The 26,160-nt window shown below is 54.2% G+C and overlaps 1 protein-coding gene and 2 pseudogenes across 1 annotated transcript in view; 1 reads left to right on the plus strand and 2 right to left on the minus strand.

The window, feature by feature from the left end:
• LOC132433028 (ubiquitin-conjugating enzyme E2 variant 1 pseudogene) overlaps positions 1–3,816 on the minus strand; it is a 45,480-nt pseudogene extending 41,664 nt beyond the window's left edge.
• Positions 1–26,160, plus strand: part of CAMTA1 (calmodulin binding transcription activator 1) — an 890,922-nt gene that overhangs the window by 121,379 nt on the left and 743,383 nt on the right. The window lies entirely within an intron of this gene.
• Positions 12,339–12,675, minus strand: LOC132425126 (protein FAM136A pseudogene; annotated as a pseudogene).

Here is a 26,160-nt window from a genome sequence, read left to right on the forward strand (position 1 = left end):
TCCTGGAGTTAATAGGGAAGGCTCAACTTTCTGATTGATTGATTTGACATGTCTCAAAGCTTCAGAATATCAAAGGGACAGGTAAGTAACCTGTGTTTTTGACCCTGGGTCCCATAGGACCTGACTTTATTTACCCATTTCACCATTCACTGAGAACCTCAGTGTTGCAAAGAACTTGAAGACTTTCCATGTGCCTTAATCATCGGAGCACCCCCTTCTAGAAGGAAATGTGGCTGGAATTCCAGCCTTATGGATTGAGCTGGATGTGGGAATGGGTTTGGAAAAGAAGCTCTTGCTCCAGCTCCTTTAAACCCCAGGGTCCTTGCTTTTCTCTCTGGACTCTCCATGAGCCGTGTCGTCCATGGGCACGGCTTCAACCATCACCACTTTTTGGATGATTCCCAAGGTATCCGCAGCTCACACTCCTCTTTGAGTTGCGGCTAGTAAAGATACAGATGTCCACTCCGAATGGCTCTTTCTCATTTACTCACAAATGTGCTGCTGTTCTCACTTGCTGTAAAGTTTCTCTCAGACCTTTCCTGCCACTATTTTCTCTTTCCACTTCCCTTCCCGTCTTCTCCTGGACCATAGAAGTCGGGCCTCTGCCTCCCCACCCATTCACTAGAACCTTCTCATTTTAGGACTCTCTGCAACATTTGTTGATGTTAATTGTCCCTTTCTTTCCTCGAAGAAAAACCATCCTCCCCCTTGGTCTGGGACGCCGTCCTCTCTCCTGCTCACCGCACAGACGCTGCCTTTTTCCTGGCTCCCCTTTGAGATTCCAGGGCCTCTGTGTGTGTCCTTGGCCCTCTTTTCTCTTGTAAGAGGACTCTGGCATAAAAGAAACTGTTTCTTTCTCATGGTTTCAGTGTCCATGGTACACCCATGATGCCGCATCTGTATCTTCAGGCCCCGCCTCCCTCCTGAGTTTCACATCTGTGTTTCATTGCATACTGAGCGTTTCACACTCACTGTCCAAACCAAACTCATCAATTCTCCAGCTACTGTTCCCTCTGGTTCTGGGTGTCCCCTGAGACCAGTAGCCCAGGCCCACCGCTCCTTGGTGCCTTTGGTGCTCTCTGGAGTCTGTGGGTGAACATCTGTCACTTCTGCCTGTTCTTCTTTGTGTCCCTCCCCCACTTCCGTCTTCTCCATCCCTCCCACCACTGCCCCAGAGTGGGCCCCCGTGACCCCCTGACCTGTTCCTGGGTCTCCCTGCCTTCTTCCCCCTTTCTCTACAACCCACTTCTGCTCTCAGTTCCCCCCGCTCCGCAAGGTAAAGCCTCAGCTCCTTAGAATGACAGTGAAGCCCTTGGTCCATGCAGTGCCTGCCCCGTCTGTCCCTGCGTGATGGTAGCACCGTGAGTTTCAGTGACATTTATCCTCCTGTGTTATCCTCGTCCCCCGGCAGAATGGGCTGTTCCGTGCTTTGGGTTGGTGCTGCACTTCACATATTTCTTTGTTAGTAATTCGTGAGTGTGTATACACACACCGGGGACAGTACTGGATCTCTCACTCGTGTGTCCTGGGCCCAGACACAGGGCCTCATACACAGAGGGGCTCACATAGGGTTATTGAAGTCCGCCTAGGCAGCCTGGTGGAAGCACCTGCCTCTCCCTCCCTGGAAAAGCTCCACGCTCCCACACTCGGGGCTCCCCCAGGTGCCCCAAGGGGTGCGGAGCTGGTGCTGTACTTTCCTGAGTGTCTGTGCTCTGGCCACAGGAGCCCCCCGAGTCACCCACCATCTCTTCTGACGACCAGGAGGGACCACTCTGGGATCTGGAAGCTTTCTAGAGTCGATGCTAAGAAGAGGGATTGCCTCTTTCATGTCACGTCCCAAGTGGACCTGGCGATCGGACTCTCCCAGGCTTCCCTTCCTGGGGAGGGGCGGGGAGGAGAATGGAGAGGAACCCACTCACTGCCTGGCGTCCTTCCACAGGAGGCAGAAAGGTTGGCTCCCAACAGGGGAGTTGTCTTCCACGCCAAGTGCAGGTGCTGTGTCTGGGCTACTGATGCTGATGAGAGGTGGCAGAACAGGCCCGTGTCGTGTCTGCTGCTTCTCACTCCTGGCAGGGCCGTGGGTGGGCCGTGGTCTCTCTTCTGGCCTTAAATGAAGTGGCTCTTGGTGCCAGAGAAGAGGCTCTATTCTAGCCTGGTCCTACCCCACTGACACAGAAAGCCAGGGTGGCGGCAGGGATGGGCCGGGGATCGCGGCCCCGGTAGCGGTGGAGCGGGCGTTTTTCTTTGATGTCTTTAATAATTACTGTTTAAGCAACAGAAGGCAGAGTGAGATTGTCTCAGAGGCAGATCAGAGCCACGTGAGTCTGGAGGTCGGCTCAGAAATCTGCCTCCCCTTCTCGCTAGGTGGCCGTTATTTCGATGTATTTTTTATTTTATTTTCCCTCCCCCTCATTTTTGAGTGCGGCAGTCTTTTCCCTAAAGGGAGTGCGGGAGGAAGGTGCTATGTGAAATATTCTCATAGTTGTTATTTGCCTGCGGCAACGCAAGTTTCTTCAGTAAGTCAAAATATGCATTTCAGCGAAGTTTAAACCTGCCAGGCTGAGCAGCTGCGGGTGACGGAGGCAGAGCGGAGGTGACCGCTAGGAGGTCGGTGCCGTCTGAGCCGGGACTCGGCCTTGCTGTCCCTGGGGTTGGAAGAGGAAGTGGAGACGTCAGTTTCAGGCCTCAGTATTTAAATATTTGTGATTCGTCTGTTCTAAGTGCTTTGCAGTTTGTTTGCTTTTTAAAACTCCAGTGTGTGGTTTCCACTGCGTCCTTGAGTTGGAGAAACAGTAAGAGTCATGGGCTGTCCTGGCCTGAGCAGCAGCGTCCACCTTCACTATTTGCTGAGTTGCCAGACATCTGGGCCCTGGGACGGAGGAGGGGACACAGTCCCTCACCTCTGGGAACACTCGCTGCGAAGAGACAGGACAAACCAACTTGCAGCCTCAGCTGCTGCACCCTCCGCCTCCTGGCCGCCCACCTCCCTTGGTCCCCAGGTTCGTGGGAGGGGCGCAGAAGTTTTGAAGGGCGAGAGTGGGACGCCGCAGCTTAATTCAGGAACTCGGGCGAAGCCTGCTGTGGGGTGAGCTTCGAATGAAGGCCAGGCAGGAGTCCTGGGCCTTGTCCAAACTGCCGCTTGGTGACCTTCCGGAGCTGGGGCACCTCCCGGGGCTCATGTGACTCTTGCCAGGTAGCGAGCTGGCATGGTTCCCTGGGTTGCCGGTCCCTTCCCTGCGAGACACTGAAGGCTCTGGGAGGGGGAGCAGCGGGTACTGGGCCAGCCTGACAGGGAGGATGGGCAGCCACCCAGGCAGGGACTGTGGCCCTGACTTCTGAGAGAGAGAGCCAGCCGCCTGCCCTCTGCGCTTGCCCCCAAACAGAAGCTGGCGCGAAGCCCAGCTGAGCTCCCATCACGCTTGTGGTGAAATCTAGAGCCCGCCCGTGACCTCCGGGCCTCGGGTGGTCTGGCTTCAGCTCCTGTGTTCTTGATGGCTGTGTACTTGTGTTCCTTCTGCCTGGAACCCCAGACCGTTCTCACCATGCCTCCTCCCCTCAGCTCTGCTCAGATGCCCCGTTCACATGGCTCCCCTTGTCACCCCATCGAAGAGCACCCCTCACCCTGTGTGTCTGCTGGTTTTCTTCAAGGCGCCTCAGCTGCCTGGCACGCACCACCTCCTTGCGTCTTATCCGTCTCCCTGCAGATAAGGCACAGGAAGGGGTTTTTAATGCCCAACCTCCACTGTGGCCCCTGGCCTTCCGAGCCTGGCAGAGTGGGTGCCTGGCATCTGTGGAGGACTCCCAGCTGCTCTCCATGCTGCGCAGGTGGATGGCCGGGGCTTTTGTCTTTTTTTTTTTTTAAGTAATTAATTAATTTTTGGCTACGTTGGATCTTTGTTGCTGCGTGCAGGCTTTCTCTAGTTGCGGCGAGCGGGGACTACTCTTTTTTGCCGTGTGCAGGCTTCTCATTGTGGTGACTTCTCTTGTTGTGGAGTACGGGCTCTAGGCGCACGGGCTTCAGTAGTTGTGGCGCGTGGGCTCAGTAGTTATAGCACACGGATTCAGTGGTTGTGGCGTGTGGGCTCAGTAGTTGTGGCTCGCGGGATCTAGAGTGCAGGCTCAGTAGTTGTGGCGCACGGGCTCTGCGGTGTGTGGGATCTTCCTGGACCAGAGCTCGAACCCCTGTTGCCTGCACTGGCAGGTGGATTCCTAACCACTGCGCCACCAGGGAAGTCCCGGTGCTTCTGTCTTGCTCCCACCATGCAGCCCTTTTACCCACAGCTTATCTGTTTCCTGGCACACAGGACACTTTGCAGCTCACTGCAGATGCTAAGCTAGAGTATTCAAGAAGCAGACTGAAAGAAAGTTCAGTGCGTTTTCCCCAAGAAAAGGTTTTTGTGTCAGCGAATTGGCAACTTGCTCACCTCCTGATTCTCCCCATAAATTCAAGCCTCTTAGGACACTGGTCCTGTCACCCTTCTCCGGGTTTGGCACAGTCTGAGTTCACAGTCGTGAACCAAAATCTGCATCCATTTTATTTTCTTGGAGTGGAGTTGGGAAGGTGGACATAAAATTTTTAAAAATATGCTTTGATTCAACTTTTATAAAAATACTATTCACGAGGCATTGTGTACGATGTTGTGAGACCAGACTCTACAGGTAGCTGGGAATCTGTCCTGAGATGCTCCTTGCCTTGTCCTCCCAGCACTACTTAGTGGGACAGTCTTTGCCAGCCTCCTGAATGTGCAATTTTTCACCAGGAGTTGTTATTGGCAGGTGAGTGTGAAGTATTAATTTAGCCAGATTCTAGCATCTTCAGAATCACACATGAGTATTGAGAAATCATTGCTGAAACTGCTCGATCAATTTAAATTTAATTAAAAGGCATCGAATCAAAGAATAACATGGTGAAGTACAATAATAACCACAAGCATCCTGGTCATTTTACATCCTAATCCCTTTTCTGTTTTTTCAATGGAGGCAGGTAGGATTAAGCAGGCTGACTTGCACGTTCTCTTTTACTCTCCAGGAAAATGAGGATTTCCTTGCCTTAAGAGAAAAAATTTGTCTGCTTTGGTCGTCCGAAGTATTATATGTGGGCTTTTAATAATTTAGATGAAAGGGTGCGTGAAGTAAAGTCACCTCATATTCTTTATTCGGATAGAGTATTTCTGAATTAATGCAAAATACGTGTGAAAGGTCAGTTTTGCCTCCCTGTTCCAGCTGCATTTGGAAGAGAAATACGACTAACTCTTCTTTCTAAGCAAAAATCATAGAAATGCTGCTGGCCCCTTGGGGCGGGGCGGGAACAGCCACCATCTGGAAATTCATAGCCAGAAAGGGCCCGCCTCGGGGCTGCTGGGCCCCGGGGCCTCTCCAACAGGGGTGCAGTTCCCAGGTGAACGTGCTCCACCCTGAGGTGGGGCCCTAGAGCAGACCCCTGGGTCAGTTGGCACAGCTGAGGACTGAGCTATACCTGGCAGAGCTGCAGTTGTGTGCGAGGGGGAGAGAACGCTGGGGTAGAGAAGGCTCTAGTCCTCCTAGGAGCTGGTGCGGCTGTAGAGCTGTTCATTTGTAATGTGGGTCTAAGCGCAGCAGGTGGGGTGGCCCACCAGAGGCAGCCCTGTGACAGGTGAGGCCTGGGTGCACCCACCTGCCTCCCTGGGGTGACCTCAGATCGTGAGTGTGACCCGGGTGAAATTAATACGTGTGCGCGAAAAGACTTGTGAAAAGCTCCCGAGTGAGCTGTCCGGGTCTGGTTCTTTCGGGCTCAGCTCTCAGAGGGGATGGAGGCTTCTGGGTTTCCTCCCTCCCATGTTACCCTAACACCAAGGAAGGTTTCCTGCATCTGCTCTGCTCTTCACCCTGAGGGCGGCCCAGCCTGTTTCGAGCTCTGAGCAGCTAACCTCGTCCCGCTCACTGGTCCCCGAGTCCGTGGGCCTTTCACGATGTGCCATTGTGGGGTCTGCAGCCGTCCCTTCTCTGCTCTTGGCTTTATCTGTATCGTGACTGGGCCCTGGGGTCTGGCCACACCCCCTCACTGCCCTTGTGGAGCAGATGTGCTGAAGCAGTGTTAACTTTTTTGGGGCCCAGGTGGCTGCTCAGGGATCGAAGGGACACTTTGTGTATCTTCTTCTGCTGGGTCATCATTGAAGTTCACCATCCAGGTGATTCCAAAGCCGCCAAGGGCTTTACCTAGGCGACCTGCTGGGAAAGAAAAGAAGGGTTGTCATGTCAACACACCAGTATGGTAACCTTTTTTCTTCTTTTTTCCCCAGTTATCTTCCAGCTTCTGCATGGGTAGAGTCACCTGGATGGCCCAAAACTACCCGTGTGTCTCTTTGGAGCCAGGCTGGAGCATAACTTTGCAGGGTTAACCCTCTCTACTGAAATGTTTCTGCTGTATTTGAGGCTTACAAGATGAATATATATATATATATATATATTTTTTTTTTTTTCCTTGGAAGTGGGGAGAAATGCTGGTCTTGTTTCTTTTCTTTTTTTTCATTCAGTTTCTTATTTATTTATTTATATTTCCCCCCACTTTATTTATTTATTTATTTATTACATCTTTATTGGAGTATAATTGCTTTACAATGATGTGTTAGTTTCTGCTTTATAACAAAGTGAATCAGCTATATATATACATATATCCCCATATCTCCTCCCTCTTGCATCTCCCTCCCTATTTATTTATTTTTAAATTGAAGTATAGTTGATTTACAATGTGGTTCAGGTGTATAGCACAGTGATTCAGGTATATATCCATCTATCTATGTATCTATGTATCTGTCTATCTGTCCTTTTTCAGATTCTTTTCCCTTATAGGTTAGCTGGTCTTGTTTCTTGAAGGGAAAATGCTAAAATGATTTGATGTGATGTTTGGAAGCAGCCCTCTGCTTAACTTTTGTCCCTCCAGCAGGTCGTGGTTTGGGAAGGCCACCACGTCCTCTTGGTCCATCTTTGTCTCCTGTGTTTGCAGAGCGCAGCGAACAGGGTCAGGAACCCACGCTGACTCTTTAATGGGGAAGTATTTAAAAGCTGGAGCTGAGGGCTTCCCTGGTGGCGCAGTGGTTGAGGGTCCGCCTGCCGGTGCGGGGGACGCGGGTTCATGCCCTGTTCCGGGAGGGTCCCAAGTGCCGCAGAGCGGCTGGGCCCGTGAGCCGTGGCTGCTGGGCCTGCCCGTCCGGAGCCTGTGCTCCGCGGAGGGAGGGGCCGCGGCGGTGGGAGGCCCGCGTACGGCAAAAAAAAAAAAAAAAAAAGCTGGAGCTGTGCTCTCCTGTCCCCTAGCGGGTCTCTGCATGGGACCCTGTGGTTAGCTGGGTCCGGGGTGCTTTGGGCCTGGCCCCCAGGCCGCCAGCCATTCCGGCACCAGCACCTCTTGCTGGGCTTCCGGCAGCTCGGAGCCTTCTGCTGGGAGAGCTTTGTTTGTCATTGCTCGACAGCCAGGAAACTGAAGTGGCGGGCGAGGCACGGACCTGAAAGGTGGCTGCGTGTCCCCGTTGCCGTCCTCCAGGCTGTCATCCTAAATTGCTGTACACCTGCTGATGAGTTGATGAGGCATCACCTTGCGTTTGGAGCGGCTGCGTTAATTACATCCTCACAGCCATCCCCTGTGCCCACCACTCCTGGCAGCTTCCTTTGCTTTAAATTAATAGACCAAATTAGAGGGAAATGGGGAGGGTGTCCCTGGAGGCCAGATGCCCTCTGCTCCCCGGACGCAGATGATGACTTTTGTTAAGGACCAGGAAGCGCAGTCCATAAGGCGGTCCCTGGAGGGCGTTGGGGCGCCTGGGAGGCCACATGAATGAAGGTGGCTCCTCTGAGCTGGGAGGGCCCTGCCTGTGCTCGTTTTCTTTGGCACCTCGTGCCCTCGTGGGCGACGGGGAGGAGGGGGCTGAGCGATTGTCCCACCTGCTGGCAATTATCGTCCATCCAGAAAATAAGACCTTAGTGACACACCTGAAAGCCTGGAAACAAAGCTCATCTGCAGAGTCTTTGCATGTGTTTTGTCATCTCTAAATGCCCCGAAAGGTAGACCAACAAGGGCAGAGCAGGTCCAGGACCCAGAGCCCTCCTGCCAGGCCCCTCCCTTTACCGCATCCCTGCCTCCGGCTGTAAGGACAGGCAGCCGAGTCTGTGGCTTGAGCTGCGGAGGGCAGTTAACTTCCCTGAGCTATTTTCATCATCTGAAAAATGGGAACACCGAGCCTGCCTCTTGGGTCTGCTGTGAAACGTAAGCCCTCAAACTTCATTACTTCTCTCTGCTTCCGTGCCTGCTGTCTGCTTCCTGCCCTGTGCCCAGCCTCAAGCTTATTCCTGGCACACGCTAGGTGTTTGGTACATATTTGCTGAGCAAGTGAAAGTGACAGTGATTTGCACAATGGTAGCTAAGGACACCCCACCCCTTATCTTCCTGAATCCCTGCCCCCTTGCCTCCCCTCCCCTGCCCTCCACTGTAGCTGTAACTGTAGGGCCAGAGGTGATGGCCAGGGTGTTCGGATCCCTCAGGTGGTGGGTGGCCTGGAGGGGTGAGCAGTACAAGCCTGGTTTGAGAAGCATAAGGAAGGCTTTGCCTCCCTACTTTTTCACTTCAGTTGCTTGGGTTTCATCTGGATTAGCAGGTATTTTAGGAGCCTCCCAGAAAGTCACACACTCTTGAGTTCACTGGCTGGGGTAGCCATAACCCTGAAGGTCAAGTCCTTTCCAATTGGCTGCTGCAGCATGCTTCGCAGGCCAGCAGGGTAAGCGGCAGTGGTGTCCCCGTTTGTTTCTGAATAAGACATTATTCCCAAGAAGTCACCAAGTGTGAAAACGTGTGTTATCTTGCTAATGGGACACTAATGAAATATTAAAGTGCATCTCTCTTCCTGTCAGTTTCCTGGGAGCCACTCCATCCTCTTGATTCTAGTCTATCTTTACATAAAGAGCCCCAGGGAATTAACATTTCTTATACTTTTCAAAATAACCTTGGTATTTCTGCTGCCGCAGTGGAGAAGTTCGTAATTTCCACTTGGTGACCGGCTGGGTTGAGACCGGCTCTCCCTCTGCAGGGGGTGCCCTACCTGGGGGGGGGGTTCCCTTTTGTCAGTCCTCCCAGCACCTGTCCTCCTGGCTGACAGCTTCTCCCAGCTCCCTTGTGGTCCCCACTGTCTCCCTCTCAGCAGAAGACTTGACCCCAGTGCGCAGGGGATACTCTGTTGTAGCCACTCTGGGCTGAGCCAGGCCACTGCCAGTTGCCATACATGGGTCACAGAATACTTCCCACTACCCGGTCAGGCAGCTGGGGAGGCGTTTCTGTTCCCACTTTGCAGGGAAGGCAGCTTGGGCTCCATGAGGTTAAGTGGCCTGCCCAAAGGTACCCCGCTGGTAAGTCAGAGGCAGGATTTGAACCCAGCCCACGCCCTGTAACGCCAGCGCTGGGCTGCTTTCCCCAGCAACCCCGTCCAGCTACAGGTGTGACCTACCCAGGTTGCCATCAGTGTGCCATGACCTTGAGTGAGTCACGTTATCTATGCTTCAGTTCCCCCTCTCTGAAAGGGCCTAAGTGCCACCCTTCCTTCTCTATGTGTGAACGTTCCTGGGGACAGAGGCCATGGAGGAGGGGTTGGACTTCTGGGGCCAGTTTCTCCCCCTGGCCTCTAGATTGGAGCCCTCATCTTTGCTCTGGCCGCCACATCCTCTGGCTCAGATGCTTGGGGAGGTTGAGTCCCCTACACCCCCCACCTGTGAGTCCCACACAGCTGGACACTGGCTCCATCAGGTTGCTCATTGCACTGCTGGGGAGCCTGTGGGTCCCCCCAGAGCCACTTGCCTTTGGGGTTCCCCACACCCCCATCCTTGTTGGGGTGCCCTCCCCAGCACAGTGCAGTCATGGCAAGGGAGGCATTCTGCTTGATCCCCGGGAGTTTTTGGCCAGGTGCCGGCCCCTGCCTAGAGTACCTTGCTCCTCCTTCACCCCACTTAGCTTCTTCCAGCAGAGACTCAGGTCAGCTTCTTCCTGGAAGCTTCCACTAACTGTTCCCTACCCTGAATGCTGTTCTTTCTCTTCCTGAGTGTTTCTAAGTAGCTTTATGCATGAGCATTTCTGTGTGAGCCCCTCAAACTGTGCTGTGCCGGGCTCCGCACTCCATGCCGGAGACCAAGCTGAGGAACGGGCAGAGGAGGGAGGTGTGGGGAGGGGACCAGGAGAGACTCGCAGAGGAGGTGGCATGGATTTTGGTTCTGAAGGCAGAGTAGGGTGTTTGAGAGGTAAAGAGGGGGCCCTTCCTAGGGGAAGGAATAGCACAAATGCAGGCATGGGAGCAGGCAAGGATGGATTTGGAGGCAAATGAATAGTCCATTTTGTCTGGAGCACAGGGTTCATGTCAGCATCTCGAGAGGGGGCAAAGACCCTGCACTAGGGCAAGGGTCTCTGTCAGATGGTCTAAACTGCCTGTGGGGGTGCTGAGCATAATCACACTTGATCACTTCTGAGGGATTCTGGTTGCTGCCTGCCTCCCCCAGTTGAATGTAGGTTGCAAGAAGGCAGGGCTTTTCCACTGTTGTGCCTCTGGTGTTAGGACAGCACCTGGTACGTTTAACAAGTACTGAATTCTCAAGTAAATGAATGTGCACTTGAATTAAGGCAGAGCAATTCACACACAGAGCTACTAGCTAGGATGGCCTAGCTAGTGGCCATCCATGGCCATTTATCGTGGCCTCTGCCCAGTGGTACTAGTTGTAGGCCACATGGGGTGCTCTCAGTCTCTTCTCAGCGCCTGGTCCCAGGCAGACCCATAGGGAGGGTGGCACAGGTGCATGGTTGGGTCACAGACCTTTCCCTCTTTGAGATGCAGCCCGCTTAGGCCTGGCTTGCGGAAGTCGGGGCTTTTAGTTCAGCAGGTCTGAGGAAACGGGGAGCCCCTGTTAGCCAGGGAGGTGCCAGGAGCCACCAACTCTGGGGCCAGTGTTCTGCTGCTTTCTCTCCCCTCCTCAGGAACACATTCTTGTCTCCATCCCACCAGCTTTGTCTTTTGAAGAAAAATTAAGTCTTATTTATTTTTAAAACCAAACCACTAGGGAAATGTGTCACAGTCTTGAAACAGCAAACAGACAGGCTATGTTATCAAGTAATAAGTTGGTAAAAACGCAACAAGGTCCTTAATAAAACGATAAGGTGCCTGAACTGCGGCAAGAACAATGCGTGTCACACAAGTGGTATTTGGTGACGGGGGGCTGTCCCGTTTTTTGCTCTAAAGGAGTCACAGCTCGCCCCTGAGTTGCTGACTTTTTCTCCTTTGACCTTCGTGTTGCCAAGGGATTGTTTCAACAGAGCTCTGTTATTACAGGGGACAAAGTAAGCAATACTGGGTTTAGGCTTTCATTCTATTTTGTTTTATGGAAACCAGATTTTTCCAAAGCCAGTACTTCATAACTCTCTTAATTAATAAGCAGCGAACAATTCCTCTTTCGCTGTTCATTCCTGAATACTAGCATACAGCACAGTCAAAATCCCCTTTCCCTTCAAGGGTGAGTGTCACTGCAAGATTGTCTTGTCACTCTGCTGACTCTGCTGCAGACAGCCTCAGGGCTCATCACGGCTGCCAGTTAGAGGGGAGGTTTGCTTCCCCTGCCAGTGTGATAGCGCTTCTTATGTTTTTGCAGGGTCTCCAGGCTGAAAGATGTCATGTGTGAGAATTTTAAGAAATGCGCATGCACATTCTGACGGCCAGAACTGAACATCCGCAAGGACCCTTTCAAAGTTTTTATCCAAACTACCTCCCCCAACTCTACATCTTAAAGTAGCTTCATGCCCTTGTACATAAAACAAAACCACGCACAACAAAGCCCCAGAGGCCCCCTTTCCCCTTCTAAATTAGTGACCTCCTGGATTTTGTTTTACTTCCAGTTTGTGGAACATGTTGTAGTGATCTTTCAGACAAACAGGAGGCTGGCAACGAACAGAAACAGCTCTCCTCACACCCCACCAGCTCATAGGCGGGTCGGGTGAACCTGCCAGCCTGCTGGTATCTGTGTACTAAGAGAATCTGGTACCTTGGAGGGCTCTGGTTTGGTGCAAGGGAGACTCCCTGTTGCCGGGATAAGCCCTGGCCACATGAAATTCAGCCTCACACAAACTCTCCTGTGCTATCTCTGACCCAAATTTTAGCACCAGGTTTTTTCACTTTCTAGGATTCACACACAAAGAACCAGTGTCCAGAGGCAAGTGACATAGGCCTTAAACTTGCTGCCATCCTTAATTTCCTCATTCATAAACTTTCCTTAGAAAACCCAAATCCCCGTTCCTCTTTTTAAATAGATTCCTGCCTTCAGCCCCGATGGCCAGTAGCAGACAGCTATTTCCCAATGGACGAGAGAGACTCCTTCATCTTCTTGGTCTTGGTTGGGATGAGGTTCACGTGGCCATCCACACACTTGGTCACGGAACTCTCCAGCTGCCGCTTCACCTGAAGCTCTTTACTCCCCGCGTCTATTGAATCCCTGGCTTTGTTGTTGCAGTGTATAGTGCACAGGGCCAGGCGGTCCTGGAACTTCTCCAACTCGCAGGTCACCAGGGCCTGGGCTTGAGCCAGAGGTGCATGGCAGCGCTCAATGCACTGGTGCACTTGCTGCATGGATGCCTGGTCGTCCTCACAACAGCCGGTGCTGCACCGGAACGTGAGGCCCTGCATCTTCCGGATGTTCTCTCTCCAGACTCTTCACCACAGAGTCCACCGCCTCCTGCACCCGGAGCTGCTGCAGCTCTGCCGTGGCGACCCCGCGCAGCTCCCTGCCGCGCCGGCGCCCACATGCTCACCAGCTTTTTATCTTAATTTACGAGCTGCTGTAGCACCAATGAAGACGTACTGTACTGCCTGGGAAAAAACCACGGCCGAATTCTAATTCTGTACGATTTAAAGGCACGCCTTTGGCCGGAGCTGCTTCAGAAATAAGAAAAGTAGGAGACACAGCCCTGCTCGGGCTTGCTGGACTTGTCAGGGAGCCTTGTCCTGGCCGTCTCCTATTGGCCCTGGGCTTCATGAAGCCTTCTGATTTATTTTTCTAGTCACTATTTTTTGAAAAAAGAAAAGCTGCCTTAATGGAAACTTCTGAAATCCAGGAGCTTTGGATTCCTCTACTTTGTCAGGCAAAAGTGGATTCATTTAGGTAGTTTTAGCCACAAAAATGCACATATTTATGAAGGTTTCAAAAATTAGATTTTTCACTTCTTTTACTCCGGGAACCTAAAAACCAGACTTGGAAGATAATTTTTGTAGTGGGGTATGTGCATTCAGTCAACTAAGAAATCTAGCAGTTTTCGAAGGTCTCAGAATTTCTGCATCTCATAATTCCTTTGTCCGGTCCTCTTGGGGACTTGCTCCTGAGTTCTTTTCCTGCCCAGCCTCCTGATTGGGAGGTGAGGTGTCGGTGTGACTGCAGTTTGAGAAGTTTCACAAGAAGGAGAGGAGTGGCCAGAGGAGGGGGGATGGGGAGAATAGAGCTGAGCGAGCCTTGCTTTTCAAGATGGGGGAGCCCAGCGCAGCCTGGATGGAGAGGGAGGGCTGGACTTTCTTTGCTGGAGGCAGGTCCACGGGCAGAGCCTGGGGGCGAGAGGAGGTGGTGTGCCGTGGAGGGCGTGAGGGCCCACGTGGTGAATGAGCCAGAGGCAGCCGTGGGCCTCTGGCCTCCCCCTCCAGCAGCTGTGGCCACTGGCATGGTGGGAGACGCTGGTCTGGGGAGGAGGATAGAGTCAGTGATGTTCACGGTCGCTGAGGAAGCGAACAGGCAGCCCTGCTGCTGACCAAGCCTTTCTCTGAGGTCGGGGTCTGGAGGCGGGGTAGCCCTCCACCTTACAAGCAAGAGTCTGGTCCCAGCATTATGCCACTCCCAGTTGCTGGCGTGGGACCGATGCCCCCCTTCCCACCCTGGTCTGTGGCCGGTTGCTCTCTGGTGGGTCCCTCACGCTGGGTGTGGGCAGTGGAGCCCCCAAATCTCCAGGGCACGTCCTGTGAACGCCCTCCTGTTCCCAGGCCCAGCTGCCTCGGAGGTGACCACGCTGCCTGGGAAGGGGTCGAGAAGGGGGCCGGGGTACACAGTGTGTCTGCGTTCTTCCTCTGTGCTTTCTCCTGCCACCGGGTGGGAATCCCCAGGACAGTAGAAATCTCCGGGTGTCTCCCTGGCTGGGGCTCCCCCACCTGTCAGCACAGAGCCAGGCCTTTCCCAGGCATCACAAAGTAGAAAGCGCATCTGTTTTCCAAGAAAGGACGCTGAGAGAGATGGCCAAATTGAGTTAGGAGTGCCAGGAATCCAGACCCACGAGTTCCTGTAAGGCCCGCCTTACCTCTGAATTACAGCTGCTTCCCGCGTTTCTGCAGGGAAACCGAGCCGCTCTCCCTGCGGCATTTACAACGGCTTGATTTACAGGCCCGCATGCTCGCTGCGCACTGCACATCCATTCTCTCTCCGTCTTTAAACTTTTAAGCCTTTGCCTTATGAATGAGGCGACTGATTTTCTAGGTTCCCTGGGCGTTTTATATGAGGTCTTTTTCTTTCTTCTCTGCTGGTTTCTCCGTAAACATGTTCTGAACACCTACTCTGTGCAAGACCTGTGACGGGCTCCCCAGGGGTCCAGAAACGAACTTGTCAGAGTTCTGGGCCTCAAGGACTTTGCATTCAAGGGCGGGTGGGAGGGGAGATGCCCAACATGCAGAGAGGTTCCCTACTCGGTGTCCCCACTGAGCAACCCTGTAACGGACGCTTATTCTGCGCTGACTCCATGTGAAGTGCTCGGGCCTAGTGCTGATGGCCAGGACCGACGAGGACCCCGAGCTCACTCCGTGGGGAGGGGGCGGTGTGTCGGGGGTAGGAGGACAGGATCACAGACCACTCCTGGAGCCCACAGCAAAGCCTGTGTGCTCTGGTGGGGGGGTCAGGGATGGTTTCTCTGAGTGAGCGATGGCTAAGCTGAGACCTGGGGGCTGAGCAGGAGGTTGTGGGTGAAGGGGGCAGGGGAGAGGGAATTGTTCCAGGCAGGTGGAGTTACCCCGTGAAGATGTGGCATCCAGAGAGAGCACGGCGTGTCCGAGAAACCGCCCGAAGTCCAGAGAGTGTGCAGCGTGGAGCAAGGCAGAGGTTGGGGTGCTGGAGCTGTCTCTGCCCCAGGCGGAGCGGAGCCCCAACAGCGGTGGCCAGCGTGTGTGACGAGCCTGGGGAGACACTGGGGGGCCCGGGTCGGGCGGCTGATGCGATTTCTGTTGCTCGGAGGCAGGGCCACGGTGGCAAGACCGTACGTGAGGAAAACTGTTCAGAGACCCTGAACTTGCTGCCATTAATCTCAGTGACAACTGGGCCAGAGTGGGAGAGAAGTGACAGGTTCGAGACATTGTTAAGGAGAGGACTCTGTAGGACTTGGTCATCAGTCCGACCTGGAGGGTGAGGGCCGGAGGGGAGCCAGCACAGCTCCAGGGCTTCTGTCTTGGCCTGCTGGGCTGGAGGAGGTCGCGTTCACTGCCACGTGGGACCCCGGGGTGTACGGAAGCCTGCGGTTCGAGGCCCCTAGGAGACACCCGCGGGCAGTAGGATCTGTGAGTGTAAAGCTTAGAATCAAGGAGGGCCTGGGAAATACAGCTTCGGGGGTCAGCAGCAGCTACGGCCCGGGGAGTAGATAGACACCCCCAAGGGGCGCAGTGGAGTGAGAGGGAAGGAGAGCCTCAGGGAGCCCCCCAGAGACACAGCATTTAGGGGGAGACAGAGGGAGAACCGCCAAGCAGCAGCAGCGAGGCCTTCTCAAGGGGGACGTTCGCCCTCTTTGGTGCAGGACAATGGCAGGACCTCAGAGACCCTGGGGCCCTGGGAGAAGACGCGGGTCACTGGACCAAGTGGCCCAGCAGGACCACAGCAGAGAAGCAGGGAGGAGCTCGGTCTGCCTGGGACCTAGGTTGGTGGGGCTGCGTCAGACCCAGCACCTGGGGGCCCAGACCCCCTGAGCCCCTGGGCCCTGCTCGCCTGCCTCTAGCTTTCCTGCTGTGGCGAAGGCCTTCCCAGCTCCTCTCTGCAAAGAATTGTGCACTTCGTGACTGGAGCTCATGGAGCGGCCTGACGCCGAGGAGAGAACACATGTTTGAGGAAGAGGAGCCTTTCCCCCAGTCCTGAACCGGCCGCTCTGGACGAGAAAACTGCGTTTTTAATCTCAAAGAACTTTACGTTTACGCTTGACTGAAGCCCAGGCCACTTTTGTCCTGGGAGCCAATGGGAAGCCGGGGTTTGGGCAATCTATGCGAGGCCCCTTAGCCGCCCTGCATCCATCATCCCAAGTGACAGAATTTACATCATTAGTCATTGGTGGCAATAGAAAAGTCATTGGAATAGAATGTTGTCACAGGATAAATGTCTCCCAACTGCATATAAATGTCTCGGCTTTACTGTACTGTTTGTGCTCGAGAAATACTGTGGTGGCTTCAAAATGGTATTTATGTGGCGTCAGGAAGCCATCAACACAGCCTGTCCTGCCCACACCCCCTCCCAGGGAAGCCTGGACCCCCTCAGGGGCCTCAGCCTGGGGCCACCGCACACCTGGATTTGGGCAAAGGGAGGGATGCTGCCGGCTCCCGGGTGCCTTAGGGTGGCCGATGCCGTGAGGGTTAGAAAACGCTCCAGCCCAGTACTCCTGCCATGACACCCTGGTCGTCGTCCCGTGGCTAGAGGGATGTGCACCTTCCCTCTCCATGGCCACAGACCCTCTGAGGCAGGGGAGGAGAGGATGTGAGCCTGGCCGGGTTGCAAGGCCAGAGGGCCAGACGCTTCCAGGCGGCTTCACCGTTTCAGAAATCAAGCCCACAGCGTTTTTCTGGCTGGCGTCTCTCTGTTCCGTGACCTGGAAACACGCTGTTTTTGGAAAGTGCAGATCTGCTGACAGACACCCTTTTCTGGAGGTTTGTGTGTTTCTCTCTGGGGCGAGCCGCCCTGCCTCGGATGGGCCAGATGCTGCTGGAGAAGGCGCTGGGCTTAGGAAGCGAGGCCCTTTTTGCTGGGATTTGAAGGAATTCTTTCTGCTTGAGCCTCAGGCTCTTCGTCCACTCAGGGTTCCTGGAGCCCTGCAGGGCCCGGTGGGAGGAGTGGGCACCCCCAGAAGCGGGGTGGGCACGCCAGGGGCCTGAGGCAGGGGGCTGCCTCGGGTGGAAGGGCTTGCAGGCCTGTTAAGGACCGACTCTGTGTGACCAACGAGCTGTGTTAAACCGGAGCCAGGTGTCTGAGCTGATAAGCCGGGGCCGGGCTTTGTGGAGTATATTTGGCGGGAGGAGAGGTAGCTCCCCTTTTCTGTAGGGAATTTCATAAATCACGGCCTATCAGATATGGAAGTGATCTGAGACCAGGTGGATCCCCGACTTTGGATGTCACAGACTGGTCGAATTTTAGAAGTTTTAATTTGACCAAGTGAGGCCATTAAAAGCCAGAGGCCAGCTACTATATCATCATTTCATAAGTGGAAGAATATTCTAATACCAGCAATATAAGAGGGACATAATTGCAATATAAAAAGTATTTCTCAAACGGAATAAGTTTAGCTTTATGAAGAATTTGTTCCATTATACCTGTTTTGTTTTGATTTTTCTTTTTGTCTCTCGTTTTTTTAAAATCGAGAGAAAAGTCCGGCAAAAATCTGTTCCTGGTCCCCGGTCCCCTCATTTCAGGCGAGCAAAAGGAGGGAAGGTGTCTGGCCAGAGCCCCACGGCCAGCAAGGCTTGTGTATCGTTCCAGCTAATTCTGGCTTCATAACAAGTCACCTCAGGCTTCGCAGAATCCTTTATTATTATCACCTCTCCTGGTTCTGGCGGCGGCTGGGCCGGGCCAGGGGCCCTCACTCAGGGTCCCAGTGCTGCCGAGTCGTCCGAGGGGCCCCTCACTCCGTGTCTGGGAAGACGCAAACCACTGGGGGCAGAGCAGCGGGGGGCTCCTTGGGCCTCCCTCCTTCTGTGTGGTCTCCACGGCAGCGGCAGGACAGCCAGACTTCTCACGTGGGCCCTAGAGGTGCGAGTCCTGACAGGGAACCCAGGGGAAGCTGTGTTGCCTTCACGAAGTCACACAGCATCGCTTCTGTGAGCTTGTATTCAAGGAGGGGGGAATTACATGCCCTTCTTGTTGGGAGAAATGCCAAAGGGTTGGCTGACATGCTCTAAAGCCACCCCATGGCTCCCAAGTTCCCCTGAGAGCCAGGTTTTAATCTGGGGTGCTGGGACCTTAGATCCCCCCTCCCCTTACCTGTTCCAGGAACAAGTCTGGTGGAGGATAAAGCAGGTGGCTCTCTGGTGATGGGGGGCTGTTTCTGCTTGCTGGTCGCTGCTTGCACTTCTCTGAAGTAGTAAAAATTTCATAGATAAGGTAGATTCCATCAAATAAGTTATCAGTTAAGCTCTTTGATGATCATAAGCGAGATGATGAATTAAAAAGTTAATCTAGAGAAATAACTGATAAAGAACAGAGACTTCGGGAATACAGCGTAAACTCGCGGAACTCCAAGCGCTCACTCTTTATACGAAGGCGGCCTGCAGCCCTGCTTGCGCACCTGCCGTGCGCAGGCCCAGTGGTGTGCAGAGGTGTGGGGGATGCGAGCCTGAGCCCCCGAGTATCCGTGATCAGGTTGGGGGCCTCCTCGTGTCACCATGTCGGGACCAGAGCGTGGACAGGGATGACAGCAGACCCTTATTAAATCCCTCTGCTTGGGGTGGGCTTGTGGGCTGCTGGCTTTCAGCTCTGCAGCTCCCCATCCGGGAGGTCTGTAAGGGCTTGCAGGGAGGTGAGGAGGGATAGCAGGCCACCCCAGAGCCACGTGGCCAGGCCCTGTGGGGACGCCCACAGCCCAGCCCCCAGCACGGGGCCGGCAACCTGTTCAAGCCGCACCGGGCGAAGTGCGAGCAGGTGGGGCAGGGAGATAGGTTTCCACCAGCCTGCGGAGGGTCCCGCGTGGTTGCTCTCCATGGGGATGAGCTGCCCAGACGGGGGGTTTAGGGTCAGCTGGGGCAGGAAGTCCATGTCCGTCACCGTTTCCTAGTTACTGGACACCAGGTGATCCCCCAGCCCCGCCCGGGTCTGGCCCAGGGTCCTGCCTCCACGGGGACCCGGCTCCATGAAAGCCTTCTGGGGTGTCCCTGGCTTCCGCCCCACGAGCTGTGTGTCTGTTCCTGTGTCTCCCTGCTTGGGTGGCAGACACCCCAGAGACCTCCGTCCTTGGAAGCCTCAGGGGGGAACCTTCTTGTTTGCTCAGGGTGACAGGCGCCGTCCCCAGGAGGTCCTGCAGAGCTGCCCCACCATGTACCCGCCCCGCGCATCCCCTGCGACTCCTGGGAAAACAGCGGGGAAGGCTTTGCGTTTCTGCCCAGCCCGCAGCCCCTCTGAGACCTCTCTTCCACCAGCGCCAGATGAAGCATGGGGGCCGTGAATGAGTTCCCGGGGAAGCTGGCCAGACGCCTACCCGTGGGCCTGCGGAGGCGCCAGCACCCGGCACAGAGCAGTGGATGGACAGACACACTTAACCTTCCCCACGGACTGCCCAGAGGCCTCGTTCTTTCCCTCCGAATCACTGAGACCTGCTGGGTTGGTGGGTAATTGTTTCATACTACAGCTCTTGCCAAAAGGAGGGGGAAAAACAGTTTTCCAAGGTATGGAAGTCATCAGAAACAAGGACCCCCTCCGAGGCCATCACGCAAGCTGGCTTGCAGCTTCGCAGATGAAGGGGCGACTCGGGTACGTTCCCGCGTAGAAACGAGATGGAGGCTGACAGGATCAGAAACAGCGCTGGGAGCACAGGCCAGCCAGGCCCGCCTGTCACCTCCTCGTTCATTTCATAGAGTTGACTTACCACATGCCAGGTTCCAGGAATGGGTGTACAAGTAGTGAACCCAAGGGGCGACGCCCCCCTTCTGGAACTTTCCTACTAGCTGGGGAGACAGACGGTGGGGACACAGGAGCTGCTGGGGAGGAGGCAGGTCAAGGAAGGCCTGGCCGAGCCCCATGACCTTGAGCAGGGCTGCTGGAGCTGAGAGTCAGTCCTGGGGCGTGGGCTCCCCAGAGGCACCCGCTGCCACCCTGGCCCTCGGGAGTGCGGGGTGGTAACCGGGGGCCTGGCCTCTCCCTCCTTCACCTCCTGGGTGTCGACGCTGCTTTTCTGATCTGGTGCCTGTGAGGAGGAAATATATATTTAGACTCTTCTGTACTTTCCGTGGTAACAGTCGCTTTATTCCTGGTGAAGAATGAGGAAAATGGGTCAGCTGTATTTACTAAGAAGCGTGTTCCAGCTCCTTTTCCGAGGCTATTTATAAACTTTAAAAAATGTGAGCGAAGTTTTTTGCATCTTACTGGAAGCCGGAGTGCCTATGAATACCCTTTCTATTACTATACCGGGAATCTGGCACTTCGGATTTGAAACAAGTCAACTGGGGCAGATAGAAATCTTGCAAACAGTGATTTTGATGCACTCTGGCAGGATGGGTTTGCCTCGTGGTCGGATTTCTCTGGGCGTTTTCTCCGTGAGACGTAGTCTAGCTTTCCTGGGTGTGGCGAGTGGACCACACAGTCTGACCCTGGCCCCACTGGGCCCTCGGGGGCTGCAGGTCCCTGGGGTGGCGGGTGCCCGAAGCCTGGGGACTTGGGGAATTTTGGAATCGCTCATCCATCCTTTGGGGCAACGGGGCCGTGGGCCGCTCCATGGTGGGCTCTGCTGGCTCGGCCCAGGGCTCACCTTCACTCACGTCCTCCGTCTCTGATGCCTCGGCCCGTGTGTTGCAGGGTCACCGGTCCACTTACATTGTGTCCCGTGTGTGCACAGAAAACGTAGCTTCTCTCCTTCTCTCCACGTGGCCTGACCTTGCTTTCGAGAGCGGAGGGCTGGGCTCCTAGATTTTAGGTCCACTCTGGGAGTGTAGTCGAATGGCTTGTATCAGCCCCTGAGGGAACCCCTCTCTGCCTGGATGTTTTGGGTCCCTGTTCAGTCTTTCGGAGCGCCCCTCCCCCGCTTCCCCCTGCCCCTTGGGGTTTGGGGAGGGGTGTGTGCTCGTGGCCTGGTGGTGGCTGAGGGAGGAGTCCCTGCACTCCACGGGTGGCTCCGTGGGTGCTGCTTGCAGAAAGCCTGGACGGATGAGCCCCAGGAACCACCGGCCCATCTGGCCTCTGGGGAGGCAGCCCCGGAGGTGGAGCTGGTCCACTTTTATCTTCTCAGCGTTCCAAGGCCCCTTCCAAAGCGGCCTCCGCATCTTGACCATCAGAGGCCTCAGCCTTCCCGCCTTCTCCCACCGAGGCCCTGGGGCCCGCAGGTCATGGGGCACTAAGCCACCCGCTGGGGGTGTCTGTCCACCTGGGGGCAGGTCTTGGGGGGCTCCTCCCCTCACTGCCTTAACGGCTGCAGGGGCCTTATTTCCTCTCTGTGCCCCTGCCTTCTAGGGGTATCACATCCATAATAAAGGTAATAATGATAAGAATGATCAACAGTCACCACTCGCTGATCACTTACTCTGTGCCCAGCAGAGTTCTGCACCCTCCTGTGTAGCGGCTGATTCCTCTTCAAGGCAAAGAGGGTTATTAGCGGATGAAACCAGTTGTTCCAAAGTCAGTTCTCAGAACAGTACCCGGCAGCCTGAGCGTGAGCTCCGGTCGGGCCGCCGTCCACGATTGCTCTCCGTCTCGTCCGTCTACCTGCTCCAGAGCAGAAGTTTCCAAACTTCCTTGGTTCTTGGCACCCCGAGTGCCTCAGTGATTTTCTTTTTTTTTTTATGGCATCCCTAGAATACTTAACGGTTCCGTTAAGAATACTTAACAGTTCCGTTTATTAAGAATGCTTAATAGTTCAAAGAACACTTAACAGTTCCGTTTATTAAGCAGTTAGATCCAAAAGCCTTAATAAATATTTTTGTCCTAACAACAGCTGCTCGAAAATATCATACTCATAATTTTTTATTTCATTCTTAAATTACCCAGTTACTTACAAATGGGATATGTGTGACCATCGGGGGCTGGACAGCTTTTCAAATCCCGGAGTCAGACTGGGTGCCGCCAACCCCACTTCCTGTTCCATCCAGATTTTTTCCAGGTCCTTCTTATCTCAGCAATCACTGAAAACTCAGCTTCACAGTGACGTGATGTCCTCAAAAGGCTCGTAGGCTCATCTCACGGTGAAACTGTTATTCCAGTGGTGTCTGACAGGGGTCCGACAGATATGTAGTATTGCTTGTTTCCCTCCATAACTTAAAATATCCTGTGGTCTCATGAGTTCTCGGAGGCTCTCCAGGGTGCCTGGGTGCACAGTTTGGGAACCGTGTTCCTAGGGCCTTTGGTTCCTCCTTGGTACCCAGGAAGCAGATCATTGACCCTCAGGTCTCAGACTCCTGGTACCCATCTGGGGGGTGGTGTGTGTGGGAGAGATGACGAGGGTCTCGTGCCCACCTCCATCCTCCCTCTCGGCCCCTCCCCAGTCTCTCGGGACAGGAAGGGGTGTTCCCTGCGCTCCCTCCCTCTGCATTTCATTCTCCTCCCGCCTGGGCATCAGCCAAAGGGTGAGGGTGCGGAGGGGCATCTTCTCCACACTCGAGGAGGAACCCAGGCCCCGGATTCCGAAAACCCTCCCTCTGAACAAAATGCTCTCCGATCTGCGGCCATGCTGCTTACACTAACAAAAATCATGCCAGCCGTTCAGAGCTGAGAATTCCCTTTGTTGTTTTGGTGGGTAACGTGTCCTCTCCTCTGCCTGAAGTACTGAAATCTGTTGCTTCAACGGGCAGGGAGCTCCCCAAACCACTCGGTTTACAAGACAGCGAGTCTGAAAAGACTTCTAAAATGCCGTGCTCACTCTGCAAGCATCAGAGGAGGAACCAGGTGTCTGTACCTTCCTGTTCAGCAGGTGCGAATGTCTTAGGCCGATGGTACACCAGGCGGGCAGGGCTGCATCTTATTAAACAGGTTCTTCACCCCAGGTCCTCTGTGCTATTCCTGCTCTCACACAGCCCCTCCTCTTTACCTTTACTCCCACCTGCCTTCCCCATCTTAACCCTCCCAGGGAAGAGTTGATTACCTCCGTCTCTCCTGGGAAGATGCCCCTGCCTGCCTTGTTCCCAGACAGGCCCTTCCCTGCCGTTCCAGCTGCGGCCACTGCACCCTCCCTCCTTCGCCTGGGTCGGTTCCAAGATCTCACCCAGCTCATTGGCACTCGGGCGGGACCTTTGCTCTTGCTGTCGCCTCCATCTGGCCTCTCTGTCTTCAGCCGCTCCCATGCTGCCGCAGCTCATTTTGGTCTCACTTTAAATGTTGCTTCCCAAAAAGGCCGTCCGTGAGACCCCGTCTAAAGGAGGCCCCCAGCCCCTCAGTCCCGTCAGAGACCCCGTCTGCATCGTGCTGTTTTCTCGGCACCGAGCGCTTTCTCAGAGCCGGGAATTTTTTTAACAGGAGGGACGTTCAGGGTCGCCAACTTTGAATTTTGCCAAGTAAGACTTTGAAAAATTCCAGCGACCATATATCATCGGCGTTTCAGAACAGAAAAGTTGGAAGGACATAATCTCCGGATGAAGGACAGTTCTTCAGATGAAATCAATTTGGCTTTATTGGGAACGTGTTGCATTGGCCCTTCTCTCATCTCGAGGAGGATGGATGGAAACCCTCACGACACGACATGAGTCCGTCAGTGAGCGCTTTGGGGACTCCGTGGTCACCCTCCCAAGGCCGTCCTTGTTTCGTTCTCGTGACGTTTGTCCCCTTCACTCAGCTGTGAGCTTCTGGTGGGGGGACCACCCTTTAGACTTAAGTTGTCTTTGCTGGGCTTCACATGCCCGTGTTGGTCTCTGGATGCTTCCAGATCTGTCCAGATGCCCTCTCCTGTAGCTTCGAGCCGGCCTCACCTCCCCTTGGACCTTGGAGACTTGTCATCATCCACCCACACGCCTGTCCCCCTGGTGGAGAGCCGGTGCCCAGACAGGGTCCAGGGCTCCCTCCGTTCTGTTCCGCGGGGCTGGCACCCGCGTTCCTCACTGTGTCGCGCGCTGCTTCGATCCGCTGAAGACAAACCCTCAGCCAGTGGTGACCGCAGATAAGTCTGTGACAGAGACCACCCTCAGGCCACAGCGCAGGGTATGCGACACGGAGCTGTCTGTCTGTCTCTCCAATACGGAATTTAGTTTCTACTTCAATCCTTCCTTCCACCAGGACGCAGAAACATAATCTCGTTTAATTCTGGGGTTTCTCAGCACATTTAAAGCTGCCCCTAAACCACCACTGGGTTTGTCGGTGTGTGAGGGGCAGGTGGCGGGAGGGGTCTGGCCCTCAGTTACTGCCATTTCCTCAGGTTCCTGGCTGCCACCCCGTATGGGTCACGGCTCTGCCCCCCTGTCCCCTGGCCTCTCCAGGGCCAGGTTTCCTCAGCTGCTTTATGCCCCTCTTGGGGGCTGAGGGACCCTTTTGCTGCACGGCCCCCCCCCAGCAGCCCTCTCTGTTCTCTGGGGCATAGGGTGCATGCAGTTGGCACCACGTAAGGAAGAAGACCCCTGCTGGGGACGATGGGCCTCTCTGGGGTCCTCATGTCACCTGGCGCCAGGGCGGGAGCAGGTGGGACCACGCCGCACATGGCTTTGATTCTTCCGTTCTCTGTTCCACGCACCAGCCCTTGCCTGGGGCAGAGATGCCCTCAGTCTGATTCGCATAAAAGGCTACAGGAAGCCGGGGCCAAGAGAAACCTCTGTTCACACCTCCCACCTGTGAACCTGCTGCAGATAAAGGTTCTGGTCGGGGCTTTTGCGGGGAGACTCCTAGGCTGTCTGAGGAAGGAGGGAGGGTGCGGGCTGAGCACCCACAGGGAGCTTGTTCAAAGGGGGTGTGGGCTGGTACCTACTGGAGCTGTCGAGTGTTCTAGATTATTTGTTCATCTGTGTATTTGCATTTGCTTAAAACTTTCACTTTAGAAGTAATACATGTTTAATGAGGAAAAGTAAGGAGAGACAGAAAAACGAGTAGAATCAGTCGTTTATCTCAGCACCTGGATTTATCTTTACATCTCGGTGGGCGTCTCTGAGAAGGGTTAGTCATAAAAGCAGTGATAATTATAGCACCAAATATGGCTCTTGGTTGAGTGCTTACGATGCCTCCTTCTAAGAATCACACAGATATTAATTGATTGAATCATAACAGCCCTGTAGGGTGGATACGACTGTTATCCTCATTTTACAGAGGAGGACGCAGAGGCACAAAGTGTTTGTGTGATTTGTCTGAAGTCAGTCCGCTGGGGAGCCTGGCGGCGCACTCACACTGCACACCTGCACACATGGTACGAATTTATGACCAAGATGCACAACAGTGATGCACCCACCAGTCAGGGTTCTTGTCCCAATTTCTTTCAGGAGAAGAACCATACTTTCCTCTGTGTCCTCAGGGCTCGGAACACCAATTTACTGAATGAATGAATGAATGAATTCTGATGCGCGCTTTTCCTCCACGAGTCACGGGCAAATTACTGTTCCTCCTGTTGGCTCCTTTCTTTCCTTTCCCTGCTCACAGCACGCACACATCCTGGGGGCCTCCTCACACAGCTCCAGGGGCCCCCTTCACCTTTTTAGTCCTTATCTAAAAATAGCGTCATCGAGGCGTCATCGACATATGATAAACTGCACATATTTAAAACGTACACCTTGGTGGGTTTTGACATCACCATCACCAGATCAGGAGAATGAAATGCCCAGCCCCCCCCAGAAGTGTCCTGGACCCCTTTGTAATTCCTCGCTCCAGGTCCGCCCCGCCTCCTTCCCTGGCACTGCTGTTCTGCTTTCCATCACCATAGTTAGTTTGCATTTCCTAGAGTGTTATAGAAATGGAATCATACAGTCTGCACTCTTTTTTCCGTCTGCCTTCTTTCACTCCACACAATTATTTGGCGGCTCATCCATGTTGCAGGTATCAGTTCATTGCTTTTTATCGAAGAGCAGTGTTCCACTGTGTGGATAGGAGGTGATTTGTCCATTCACCTGTTGATGGGCCTTTGGGTTGCTTCCAGTTTTTGACTCTTACAAATAAAGCTGATATGAGCATTCGTGTGCAAGCCTCTGCATGGTCGTATGCTTTCTCTTCTCTTGGGTAAACACCTAAAAGTGGAAAGCCCGGATCATGTGGAAGGTGCCAAACTGCTTTCCAAAGCAGCTGTACCACTTTCCATTC

This window comes from Delphinus delphis, chromosome 1, assembly GCF_949987515.2.
Source record: "Delphinus delphis chromosome 1, mDelDel1.2, whole genome shotgun sequence".
NCBI lineage: Eukaryota > Metazoa > Chordata > Mammalia > Artiodactyla > Delphinidae > Delphinus > Delphinus delphis.